Genomic DNA, 14,268 nt, shown 5'->3' with positions numbered 1-14,268 from the left:
GACTTCATGGAGTCCCAGTGTCGATTATTTCAGATAGAGGTGCACAATTTATTGCACAATTCTGGAAGTCTTTCCCAAAAGGTTTGGGTTCAAAAGTGAACTTGAGTATTATTTTTCATCCTCAGACTGATGGTCAAGCAGAGTGCACCATTCAGACTTTAGAAGATATGTTGAGATCTTGTCTTATTGATTTCAAACGTAATTTAGATGATCACTTACCTCTCATAGAGTTTGCTTATAACAATAGTTACCACTCTAGCATCCAAATGGCTCTGCATGAGGCTCTTTATGGGAGAAGATGCAGATATCCTATTGGATGGTTCAAAGTTGGTGAAGCTAAGTTGATAGGACCAGACTTAGTTCATCAAGCTATGGAGAAAGTGAAAGTTACTCAAGTGAGTTTGAAAACAGCACAGAGTCATCAAAAATCCTACACTGATGTAAGGAGAAGAGACTTAGAGTTTGAAGTAGATGATTGGGTGTACTTTAAGGTTTCACCTATGGAGGGTGTTATGAGATTTGGTAAGAAGGGGAAGTTTTGTCCCCGGTATATTGGTCCTTATAGAATATCCAAGAGGATCGGCAATGTACCTTACAAGTTGGAGCTACCGCAAGAGTTAACAACAGTTCATCCAGTGTTTCACATTTCTATGTTGAAGAAGTGTGGGAGATTCCTTACTTATTATACCTACCGAAGATATTGGTATTAAGGATAGCTTATCTTATGAGGAGATTCCCGTTCAGATTCTATAACGTCAGGTTCGCAAATTGAGAACCAAGGAGGTAGCATCAGTCAAGGGCTTATGGAGAAATCAGTTAGTTGAGGAAGCTACATGGGAGGTTGTGGAAGATATGAAGAAGACATATCCACATCTCCTTGACTCCAGAGAAATTCCAGATCAAGGTACTAATTCTATTCTTAGTACTCTTTAATTGATACATACTGAATGTGCTAGATTTGCATGCTGGGTGTTTGAGCCTGGTGTTAGATGTTACCACCCTTAGTCTACTTAGAGTAATTTCTTTCAAGGACGAATGTTCCCAAGGGGGAGATATTGTAACACCTCGGTTTTTGAAAGACCTAAAAATAGAAGGAACTAAATTGGAAAAAGCAAAATCTGAAATTTTGCAAGTTAAGCTTAAGATATGAGTTTTGGGTCAACTTCAAATGGCCATAACTTTCAATACAGGATGAGTTAGGTGGCCCATAAGATATCAAATGAATGGTCTTGGAATCCTCTTTCCAAGGCCACCAAGTTTGCTAATTTTTGACTCGTATGAGAGAGATATGATTGTTTGAAGTTGGGCTATTCAAATAAAGAAAGTTACCCGGATTTAAGAGGGGTATTTTGGTCTTTTCCTTACCCAATCGGGTTAATACATTTTTTAGTAATTAATTAGGGGTCTAAGCTGATTTGGTTCAGTTAAACCAAACAATATACACTAAGAGGTCAAGAAGAGGAGAAAAATCAAGGCGTTCTTGGAGTTTTCTTGTGAATCGAAGGTTGTTTCGCCAAGGGTTGATCCCTAAAGAGGTATGTGAGTTCTCATAGTGTTGGGTTCATTCACCCACACACCAATCATGTTAATTTCAGTACAATTTCGTTCTTGAAATCGAAGAAATTGAGTTCTTGATAATTGTTCTTGAAGTTATTTTGTAAATTCTGATTTATAGGGTTGTTGATGAGTTGTTGAGATAAGTAGTAGTGTTTTGAGTATAGTTTTGAGTGGATTATCATATACTAATGTTAGGTATTAGAATCTAAGTGATTGAGGAGGAAAAGAATCGATTCTACTCAAATTAAGATCAGAAAACGACTTGACAAATTTATCGGGTTGACTTGGGGAGGGGTTGGCGCGGCGCGCCTCAGATGCGCCAGAGGGTCTGGGGAAGCGGGCCAGCACTGCACCAGAAAGTAGTCTCTGACCTTTAGGGGATGGTGCCCTACTCCATCAGTGCACCCGGGACGTCTGCCCCCACCTTTTTTCCATCATTTTACCCTTCTAAGTTCTCCTAAAGTGTACCTTTACTCCCTATTGGTTCTAACTACTCTAAACAACTTCTAAGCATCTAGAAATCATTCATAATCATGAATCATAACCTTGAATCCATAAATTCATATTCAAGATAGAGCTAAGAGTCAAGTCTAGAGAGTTCTTCGAGTCTTTTCAAATAGTTCTTTACAATTGTTTTAAACTTGTTTTAAGACTTGAGCATTAAGTTTCTGAAAGAGTAGAGTTAAGTTCATTTTCTTTAAAATGATGTATGGGAACTAAGTATTACCAAGAGTTAATGTTTTCACATTTAAATAAGGGAGGAAAAACCAATTTCCAAAAGAGCTTTCGAGCTAGTTTTTGAGTACCATCTCGTTTAAGAGAAAATATTTTGAGTAATAATCTCAAACCACAAAAAAGTTATGTTTTTAAAACATATGAGCTAGTTACTTTTTTTGGGAGTAGTATTGAGCACCGATATGGGGACGAGTTCAGATAACTCAAAGTCTCCATAAACCATGTAGCCAAAGTGGGTAGAAGGTTCATACTTTTTAGATGATTTCTTAATGCATTTTAGCATAGACTAGTGGATCCACTTAGTAGTAGGTTCTATGCTCTGGAAAAGTATAGAACGGCTCTGGCAGCGTGGGTTAGACGTTATATCGTCACATATCTTATAGTGATGGTTGTTGGTTTGAGAAACTCCCACAGAGATATTTTGTATTCATATATACACAGATATTATTTTGTATCCTTGTATACAAACAGAGTATATCATATTTTTAAATACATGAGTTGTTATCTACTGTTTTATAAGCTTTTCTTTATACTACATGCTTTACTACTGCTTTATATTGAAATGAGTTTTGTATCTCTAAGTTGAGTTGAGATGAGGTAAGTGTTTCTTTCAGATTCCAGTTCAAGCTTATGTCTTGCTTACATTTCCCCTCATGCTTGTACATTCCATGTACTAACACCAATTGGCCTACATCTTTTATGATGCAGATACAGGTAACCTGGATCAGCATCCAGTGCTTTGTTGATCCAGTTGAGTTCAAGAGTTCTTGGTGTGTCTCCTTGCTTCTAGAGGATTCCTCATTTTGTTTTATCATTTCAGTTTTGTTATTAGGATGATCGGGGGTCTTGTCCCAACATCCCTCATAGTATTAAAGGCTTCATAGATTGATAGATATAGTTCATGAGTCTTATTCATTTTCAGTTTTGATGTTTGAGGCTTGAGTTGTCATCTTGCATAGTAAATGTTTCTTCATACATTTTGATTTTAGTACATGAGTTTATCTATTGAGTTATTTTAATTTTGAGTAAAGTGTTCCACTAGTAGTTAAGCCAGGCCAAGGGTTTTCTTAGGGCCATCAATTGTTCTTGAGTGCCAGTCGCGCCCAGGGTGTATTCTCGGGACGTGACACCAAGTCTTATCTTCCCAATTCCAACTAGGGTTTCATTCAGGTATGTAGGATCTTCATCAATGGGTTCTTCTTCACCCATTGAGTCTCAAAGAAATCTCAATTCTTAATTTATGTATTCCTCAAAATCGATGGCTTCACGATTTCTTATTGAATTTTGATTTCTTCTTCATGATTAGTCTTAATATGCATGAATTTATTAGAATTCAATATTTTAATGCTATTTTTATGAACCCATGACATGCAAGTATTTTCATGATCATAATTTTGATATTTTCACATACATGTCTTAGATTGTCAGATTTTCATGAATTATGATGCTTTCTATTGAAGTATCTCTAAGTATATAAAATCAATTCTTACATAATAAATTCTCTCTCTCTCTCTCACTCTCACTCTCACTCTCTCTCTCTCTCTCTCACACATACATATATATATATATATATATATATATAATTTGCATGATTTAAATACTTTCAGATAAAGTATTTTTCACATTACGTTCAGTTATCATGATTTATGAGCTACTTGGTGTAATATCAGTATGATTCCATAATATAGATTATTTCTATTTCCAAATTTAATGTTCCATTGAGAGTATACTTACCAGTGAGTGGACCTAGGGATGAAGGCTCACCCATTAGTTGAGGCATGAAACCTTTTGTAGCAATCCCTTTCATCACAAAACTACGTGCCACCGTAGAATATTTTCTCACATAGAGATTAGCTTGTGTATCCACCTTAGCTCAGATTTCATGGTCATTACCTTATCAAGAACACTACCAATACATACTTGTTTTCGAAAGAGCTCACAAACGGTCCCATGAAGTCGATTCCCCACACATTAAACAGTTCGACCTCGAGGATAGGGTTAAGAGGCAACTCATGCTTTCTTGGTACTTCTCCTTGCTTTTGGCATTATATGCATTATTTAACGAAACCATGAGCATCTTTGTATAGTGATGGCCAATAGTAGCCACTTTGAATCACTTTCGCGGCTATTCACACCCTGCTATGATGACCACCCACAGGCAAAGCATGGCAAGCATTAAGAATTGCATTGACTTCCTCTTTCGGTATGCATCTTTGAATTATATGATCTGCACATTCTCTAAAGAGATATGGTTCATACCAGAATAACCTCTTTATATTAAACAAGAACCTCTATTGTTGGTAGAAGTTCAGGCCCTTAGGTAGTATCCCACACACTACATAGTTAGTGAAGTCAGCATACCAATGTGAGTTGCCTTGGGTTACCCTCATCACTGTTTCATCAGGAAATTCAGCCACAATGTCCCTCTCATTGGAATCAACAAGGTTGGTTTCTAACTGAGACAAATGATCTGCTACTTGGTTCTCACACCCATTTCGATCCTTTACATAGAAATCAAACTCTTGTAACAACAACACCCATAAAAAATCAGTCTTGGCTTTACATCTTTCTTAGCCATCAAATATCTTATGGCAGCATGATCCGTGTGCACCACCAATTTAGTTCCCAATAACTATGTTCTAATTTTTTCAAATGCATACACCACCGCTAGATGTTCTTTCTCCATGACTGTATAATTCTTTTGAGCCACATTTAGTGTGTTACTTGCATAATAAATCGGATGGAATAGCTTCCTTTTTCTTTGACCAATAACAACCCCCAAAGCAACACCACTAGCTTCGCACACAAGTTCCCTTTTATTACTTTATTTCTTTTCACTTCAGACTTTGTATGTGATGTATGGGTTATGTCGCAATCACTTTCTTATAATGTATTAGATGGCTTTGAGACTTGTGTTAGACTTCTGCTTTTGTCAAACTCTTTTGATGTATAAAAATTCTACTTTTAAAGTCTTTAATTATATTATCTTTTATGTTGTATGCTAAGTGTCTTGTGTAGGGCTTCTCGAGGTTCTATACACTATATTACGCCTAGGGTATACTTTGGGTCATGACACATATAGACCCGATCATAGGCAAAACCTCATATAGTTGAATAATTCGTTGACCAGGACAAATGATTTTTATGGCTCGTGGAAAGTTTCAAGGACCGTATATCGGTCGGTATGACAAAACCTGGGGACTTAGAACTTTCAGCTTTTACGAGAGGGTGTACGTGTCTTACTTTCTTCTAAGGACCGTTGAAGGGTCTTGATAATGCTCAACTACACTTCATATAATTCTAATTGTAGGCAGTTACAATCAAGTATAATCTAAATGAAGAGTTGGGGTCGATCCCACAGGGAGTGATACAGTAGAGAATTCAATTACGAAGTGAAAGGAGTGTTCTAATCATTTGTAGAAGTAAATATTTCCGAAAGTATTAAAGTAAATTGTTCGGTTTTTGAACTAGTGTCAAATGGGGGGGGGGGGATTAGAGTGAGCGATTAAAAACTACGAAAATAGGGGGTAAAAAGTAGAGAGGGATCCTTGGGGATGTGATCGATTTAATTCCAATTTCACTAAATGGGTGAATAACATTTACTAAAACTCATTGAATTTTTAGTGGGTAGGCTAGGACTTAGATGTAAGATCCATTTTTCGATCAACTATCACGAATCAAGCGAGTTATCTCGAACCTCGACGATTATGAACAACCCAATACCTCAATTAATCTACTCTCTCGAGGTAGATTGGTATGATCAAATTAAGACTCACTTTATCAAGATAAATCCACAATAACCCAATCACTACAATCATCAATTCATAGTTTCCATTCTAAAACCTCTTTCTCAAGCAAGCCTAGAATGCTAAACTAGAATTGTATTTGCAACTACAATTAATGAATTAAAACTCAACTATCAATCAAACCCACTTCAAATCAACAATTAAATTAGTAAATACTAACACCCATGAGCTAATTGAAACATTAAATCACATAATCACACCCACCAAAAATGGGGGTTTTAGCCGCACATTATAGAAAACAAGAAAATGTTAACAACTATGTTCTCCATCAGTTTGGGTAACAAATTACAAGTCTTCAAAATGCTGGAATCAGTTTGAAATCAAAACCCAATCTAAATTTCTACTTAAAAATACTAAAAGCAATGTTTAGAGTGTGTTAGATCAAAAACCTCGAGTTGGAATGTGAGGGAATTGTGTCAAAACTTTGGAACCCTTTCACTCCTTTTGAAAATCACATTTATACTCTTCCAGATTTTAAGCTTTAGGACTGATCGGTGGAATAAGTTGAGCATCGCCGACCAGGTCGGTGATGCGCCGAGTGTGCCTTACATCTCCTTCTTGGCTTGACTTTTCATCACTCCCTTGCTGTAACTTTAGGCGATCCAGGTCGGCGGTGATGCACCAAATCTTCCTTCATCTCGCCTTTTTAGTTTGCCTTTTCACCAATCATTCTGTAACTTTGGGCAAGCTAAGTCTCCATCACTGGTCAAGTCGGCAAATCACCAAGTTTTCCTTCCCATCGCCGAGTTGGCTTTGTCCCTGGGTTTGCCTGCTGTAACTTTTGGCGAGATGAAGAGCCACTCGGCGGTTCGCCAAGTGGTCTTGGCGATCATCAGCCTTGCTTTTCTGTAACTTTTTCAGCTTTTCCGCTCCTTTTGCCCAGTAATGTCCTTGCCTTGCTCTTTTGCCTTCACTGCTGTAAATTAGCATTTTAACATCAGTTTAAAGCATACAATAGGCGTTGTGAACACTAAAACTATGATTAGTAAGCCCTAAATGAGTCGAATTTCCCTACTCATCACGTCCATAGACTCGAACATCAGAAACTCTATTTTTACCCCTTTGCCTTCAAATGTACCCTTCGCGGTCCATGGCCTGTGCTACGGTCCATAGAACACATCGATGAATGGTTTCCAACAGCTTTTCATCTAAGACTTTTTAGTCTTTTGCCCCTCTTTTAATTTCTATAATACGTCATTTTATTCTATTCTACGTGGGTATAGTTGATCCCTAATTACCCCAACCTCCCCCATTCGCTCTCATTCTTCCAAATCCATTTTTCATCTCGCCCAAGTTTCTTTCCCAAGGAAATATCAAGTAATCAAGCTCTAAGTCTATTCTTCCCCATTCGAATTAGTCCTTCATTCAAGGTATGTGGGAACTGTAGGTTCTTGTTCAACCATTGAGTCTCAAAGAAATCTCAATTTCTTAATTTATGAATTCTCCAAAATCTATGGTTTCAGGATTTCTTATGGGTTCTTATTGAAATTTGATTTCTTCTTCTTGATTAATATTATTATGCACAAATTGATTATAATTCAATGTTTTAATGCTATTTTCATGAACCCATGACATAAGAGTATTTTTATGATTATAATTATGTTATTTTCACATACATGTCTTAGATTATTAAATTTTCATGAATTATGATGCTTCCTATTGAAGAATCTCTAAGTGTGTGTATATATATATGATTAGAATGATATAAATATTTTCAAATAAAGTATATTTTTTATTATGTTCAGTTATCATGATTTAGGAGCTTCTACGTATGTTATCAAAATTATCAGTCTGATTCAATAATATAGATTATTTCTGTTTCCAAATTTAATATTTCCATTATGAGTATACTTAGCAGTGAGGGGACCTAGGGATGAAGGTCTACCCATTGGTTGAGGCATGAGATCTTTAGTAGCAATCCCTTTTATTCCAAAACTATGTAAAACCGTAGGATATTGTCTCGGATAGACATTAGCTAGTCGATCCACCTTAGCTAAGATTTCATGGTCCTTACCTTATCAAGTGGGACACCCTCTTTTTTTTTTGTGTTGGAGAAGAACAGTATAATCCATGTTATAGCTCACATGGTTTATGATAGTTATTGTATACATCCGACAAACTATTAGGTTTTTCAAATATTGCATGAATTTATATCATGGTTATGCAGTTTTCCTCAGACTCAATACATTTCAAGTACCGACCACATATTTTTCTGCTTATACTGTTTCATAATGTAGGTTCTAACGCACATCCTTTAGCGCGGTTAGTATAGGATCCCCTCAGCTTGCACTTCTTTGGTGAGTCCTCTTTTTTTGAATACGTAACTTTAAAAAGTTTCTATAATATTCTTTTTCAATTTCAAATAGTTAAGAATTATCTAGGACTTGAGGCTTTTCACATGGTTCGTAGATTCCACTTATGTTGTCTTGTATCAGATTCTCTTTTATGATATGATGGTTATTGACTGATTGATATTTGTTGAAATGGTGTAGTTATCATAAAATTTGAATGGCTGATAACTTATAGTCAACCAATTGTATTTCAAATTTTTTTTTTCCAAATTCGAGTTCTTCTCTTATCTTGCCCAAACCAATTCTTTGTTTTCATGGGAGAAATGCTCTCAATTTTACACATAAAGTTAGCTGCTTCTTTTTTATCTCAATTTTTCTAGGTCCTTCTAAGTACTATCGAGCTGATTATTTTCTTTGTCTTGTTTGCTCTTAGTATGTCTAGTGATTATTTAAAGGAAATAATTATAATTTCTTTGCATAATTCAATTCTACCAAATTAAATATTCGGAAGAGAGGTCCCCTTCTCAAAACTCAAAATGACATGAGTTATCCAATACGAGAACTATTCTTGAATTTTAAGAGATAAAGAGTCTCGCTTCCATTCTCTAGATAAACTCAAGTAGATGTAGTAAGTATCATTGTTGAAATAAAAAAAAAGTTATTCAGATTTTTTCGTGCATGTGAACAAACAAGTTATTCACTTTCACTTAATTCTATACTAGAATTCAGAAAACGATGTTGGCTTCAATTCTCGAACAAATTCACAAACAAGTTATTCACTTGCTTACTTTTTTCATCAAATGATTAATTAATGCAACCGTCAATTATTTCATGATTTTTACATACTTTAGAAACTAAGTGAAAGTGCACAATTCATTGATTCACATTCCATAGAACAATGTGAATCAAAACAATGATAAGCATAAAATATTTGATACAAGATAAACAACTTAAATCAATTAATATTTAGATCAAAGTAGATGATATTGAACCAAAAGGCTAGTGGCAATTCATTAAGGTCTTTAGGGCAAGTGATGTGGTTATATACGACTAATTTTATCATGAATAATCACTTGGATTTAATGAAAAATGAAGGTTCATTCTCATCAGTCTCCGTCAGAGAATGAAGATAACTCACTTAGTACTTTATGAATGATTCAACTCCAGATAATAACATTTATTGAAGACTTATGCCGTTGAAACATTATATGTAAAAATAAGAGTAATTTTAATATTAAATTATATGGATCTAATAAAAAATGAAAGCTTATCCTCATCACAGTCCTGTAAGAGGATGTAGATAAGTCACATAGTACTTTATGAGTGATTCATTTCCAGATAATAACATTTATTGGATCCCCATGCAATAGAAGCATGAAATTTTAAAATTTATTTTGAGGTGTGATTATATTATGAATATGCAATGACCGTCCATGTCATTTCATCCATTTAACGATCTTTCATTGTTTAGAGCTACCATGTAGCGACCCCAAGTTATTTACGACCTACTGGACTAACAGTTCGGCCATCGGATCGTTCGTTTGAGTTTGGTGTGAGTTTTTGTCTTTTTAGAAGTTCTTCAGTGAAATGGGTGAATTTAGTCAACATTCAAAGTTTTGGGTATCATATGTGATTTTCGTCAGTTTCATCAGCTCTGAAAGGGCAATTTGGTCTAGTGACATGGTCAGTTTGGGCCTCGTGGTTGTCGGTATGAGTTTATGTTGTTAGGTATTTTAACTTTGAAGTTTTGGCTAAATTTTGACTTCGGTCAACATTCTTACTTCGATCAACATTCTCGATAAACGTACTCTGATGATGTTTGCACAACATTCATTTTATAAGTTGTCCAAAATAGATGATCTAACTTATTGGAACTATTTGAACTCTTTGAAATACGACTTGGAGACTTTAAATTATCCTATAAATATTTATTGTTATCAAACTCTTTCGTCATAAATAGTTAATTCCTTTTGTATTTGAGTAATTTTTAGTCACATATTTCTCTTTCTCTATTTTTTCAAATAATTTTTTTGATATGACGTGCTTCAAACATAGTTTTTGATGAATTGAGATGGTTCGTTCATTGTGTTGCGTATAATTTAAACCCATATTATGATATTAATTCTAACCTTTTGGAAATAACATATAATCATAAATAATAAATGTCTTCAATAGATATCATTGCAAAGTACATAAATTAAATATCATCATTGAAACCAAATAATAAATAACAGAAAATTAAAGCAATGGACTTTGATAAATAATATTATCGGAAGATAATTCGCCTAGAATGCATTAGGTGAGTTATTTGCATCATCTTCTGATGGAATCTGTGAAGAGGATGAAGCCACATTTTCTAGCTGCTCCAAATGTGTGTTCAACATAAATTCACCGAAAATTGACCGAGCTTCAAACTTCATTGTATCATGTACACTGATTTGGTCTATGGACTCCGACCAACCTATTTCTCTAGCCTCATTCATTTGGTCTAATTTTTCATTTACAATCTTTCTCTTTCATCAAGTTCATTAAGCATATCATTATATTGGCTTACTTTTTTGCGTGCTTGTGCAGCAACAAGCCGGTCACCCACACTTAATTCTATTGTAGGATTTATAAAATGATCGATAACCATAATAGAGGTTGGACTAATAAAGGAATAAGGTATACCTTTTGGCAAAGAAATAACAATTCCTAGATCGACATCACATTCTCTAACAAGTTCACAAGCTTTTTTGTATAAGTATGAATGTTGTTTAGAGAATGTGCAGTATCGAGTAAATTCATTCTCTATTTTCGCCAATAAATTTTTTTGGCATCCTGTTGTTTTCTTATGATTCATCCTAGAATATAACAAAATATATTTGCTAATTATCTCTTAAAAATATGTGTACAAAAAAAGAGGAAATATCATGCATATTGCTATACATAAATTCCATAGTTGGTCATTGAATTACTAGCCAAATATCACAATAAAAGTAATCCTTCCTTCATATTTAAATTTATTATAGAAAATTTATATTGAATTTGATATAAAAAATCTGACTTTATAATAACATAAATAAATCTAAAATTTAAGTTAAAATAGGTAAGTTGCTTAATATTCCAAATGAAATTTATCAATTTGTAATTAACTATTGTGAATATATTTTACAAATTACTTACTAGAGTCTTTTGATTATTTTATAGCACCTAAATCAAATATTGCACTTGCTCAAATAAAAATAAATCTACTATTTAACTTGAAAAAATGATATATTAATGTATTTACAATTTAAAAATAATAGATCCTTCACCTTGTAAATTGTTGTTCATTTATTAAGAATAAACCTAAGTTATCCAAACACTCAAACTAATAATAATGAGTGAATGTATAATGATATGTGTAATTCATGCTATATTTTTACATAATAGGTATGTAATTTACGTGTATTAGCTAGGAAAAGTGAATAGTGAATCAGACCAGTCATTTGTGGAAAGATAGATCCCTTTATTTTATCGATTCCAAACTTCTAAGGGATCATTTGGTTTGAGGGATAACACCATATATAGTCCCGAGATTAAATTATGATGACACCTAATTTGTTGTTTGGTTGGCCAATCCGGGATAACTTATGCTGGTATAAATAATTAGTACCAAGAAAAGTTATCCCTCCCATAGGTGGTATAATAATCCCATCATAATTTATTACAGGATAACTTATTAAATGACAAAGTTACCCATAAAATCCTTTATTGTTTTAAATGTATTTTACTTTCCTTTATTCATGATAATTTCATGATTACTTTTAAATCTCTTTTAAAATTATTTTCGTTGTTGTGGTGTTTTCTATTGATTCTAAAGGCTATTAAAAGAATCTACATTAGATTTAAAGAAGATGTAATTGTCATCTTCCTCTATTTTTCATCATTCTTTTGTAAGGTGCAATGCTTCAGTTTGAATGTAAAGCGGATGTAAAGCATGCCTATTACTTTGTATCCAATTTCCATTTCCATGTGATTTTTGTTGCTTTTGTTTTCTTTTGTGTTGTATATGATCAAAAGCACAAGCACTAAAAAATTTGGTTATTTGACAAATATTATATTGCCCTTTTGAAGCTCAATTTCCAAGTCACTAACAAAGTATAACATCGAAGAAACTTACTTTATTAATATATATTTTGTTCCTCAAAAACACATTTCAATAATTTGATGTGATTATACAAAATTGTAGTAACCAACAAATACAAACAAGAGTATGTAATTGATAAAATAAATTGGCACATAATTGAACACACAAAATATTAATAAGAATTCATACATAAAGTTAATTGAGCTAAATAAGGTGGAAGTTTTGTTTTTAAGAATGAATATGTAGCGACCCTTTCGAAAGGATACTACCACTTAAACAAGAAATCTAATTAAATACTTGCGACATTTAAAAGAGGTTAACTATGGTCATAATGATTTTAATCTAGTAGAGGGATTAGATGCATAATGACCTCCGAAAAGTAATTTAAGCAAATAACCGACGAGCTTTTCATGTATATATATTATCCTCACACTCAAGGATGAAATAACAAGAATATTACAAGCTTCCGAGTACCGAAATCAGCCTGCTCATGCGTCACACAAACATTCATAAAGTAATAGTAGATTTAGGATATTACAACACTTGGGTTTACACACACCAAAAAGAACAAAATATATAACCATATTTATATTACAACTCATGGTGACATGATCAAATCAGCCCTCAAAATCCCATGTAAATATACAATACATAGAATATGTACAAGTCCAAGGTTTATACAAAATATAAATGCCTATATGCAAATGTGATCTTCCTTAAGGCTCTCAAAACATCCATCTCCAATGGCCAGCTTCAAGCATCATCTCGAACAGCCCCTACGATAGAAACAACTATCGCTAAGCATATAGCTTAGTGGTGTAAAAACTATAGGTTTGGAGCCCTCAAATTCAGCAAGTTATCATTCTCAAGTCAAGGGCAGCATAATTGAACATAATAAATAAATCAAGTAAACAATATATAAAGAGTATCAAGTTTTATATTAAAAGATTCAAATGTCAAGAACGCTCATAGCACAGTTTTCCAAGAGATTCAACAACAAGGTTCACCCAATAAATACATCATGTCGTTACACCAAGCACACGCAGGTATCAAGAAGGGTCAAAACCCAATAATCAAGAAAACCAAGAACCATATTAAAAATGGACATTTAAAGATCCAAGTGTCAAGAACGCTCTTAGCACAAATTTTCAAGAGATTCAATAACAAGGCTCGCCCATTATATACATCATGTCGTCACACCAAGCACGAGCAGGTATCAAGAATGGTCAAAACCCAATAATCAAGAGAACCAAGAACCATATTAAAAATTACTTTCTAGTTCGTACTTAAAAATGGAAAAATTCCATTCTTAAGACGGACTAAAAATTTAGAGTCAAGATGGCAAATGATCTGAATCAAGAGGCATGCCAATAGTGACAAAGTCACAGCCACAAGAAGGATAAGGTCCCAACAAGAGTGCCAAGTGATCAAACAATCCGTACAAGTGGGCGAGTTACACAAGAGTCTTTAACGTCTTAAAGGATACCAACACGACAATGCAAAGTGACAAGAGGTAACCAAGGTACCAAGATCAACTTTCAGATATACCAGCAGTTAAAAGAGTGCAAGTACAAGTTTATACAGAAACCTCAGTTCTTTAGCACAAAAACAGTCCAACACAACTTCACGAGTTCAAATCGTAGACCAACCAGCGTATCAAAGTCTTCAACTCGTACACAAGGATATACAACCTTAAAAAATGAATTCAATAACTTATTTACTTTCTAGTAGCTCAATAATGATGGTGTAACACAGGGTTATCATCACA

This window comes from Solanum tuberosum, unplaced genomic scaffold (assembly GCF_000226075.1).
Source record: "Solanum tuberosum cultivar DM 1-3 516 R44 unplaced genomic scaffold, SolTub_3.0 scf00025, whole genome shotgun sequence".
Classification (NCBI taxonomy): domain Eukaryota; kingdom Viridiplantae; phylum Streptophyta; class Magnoliopsida; order Solanales; family Solanaceae; genus Solanum; species Solanum tuberosum.
This window is presented reverse-complemented; position numbering follows the sequence as displayed.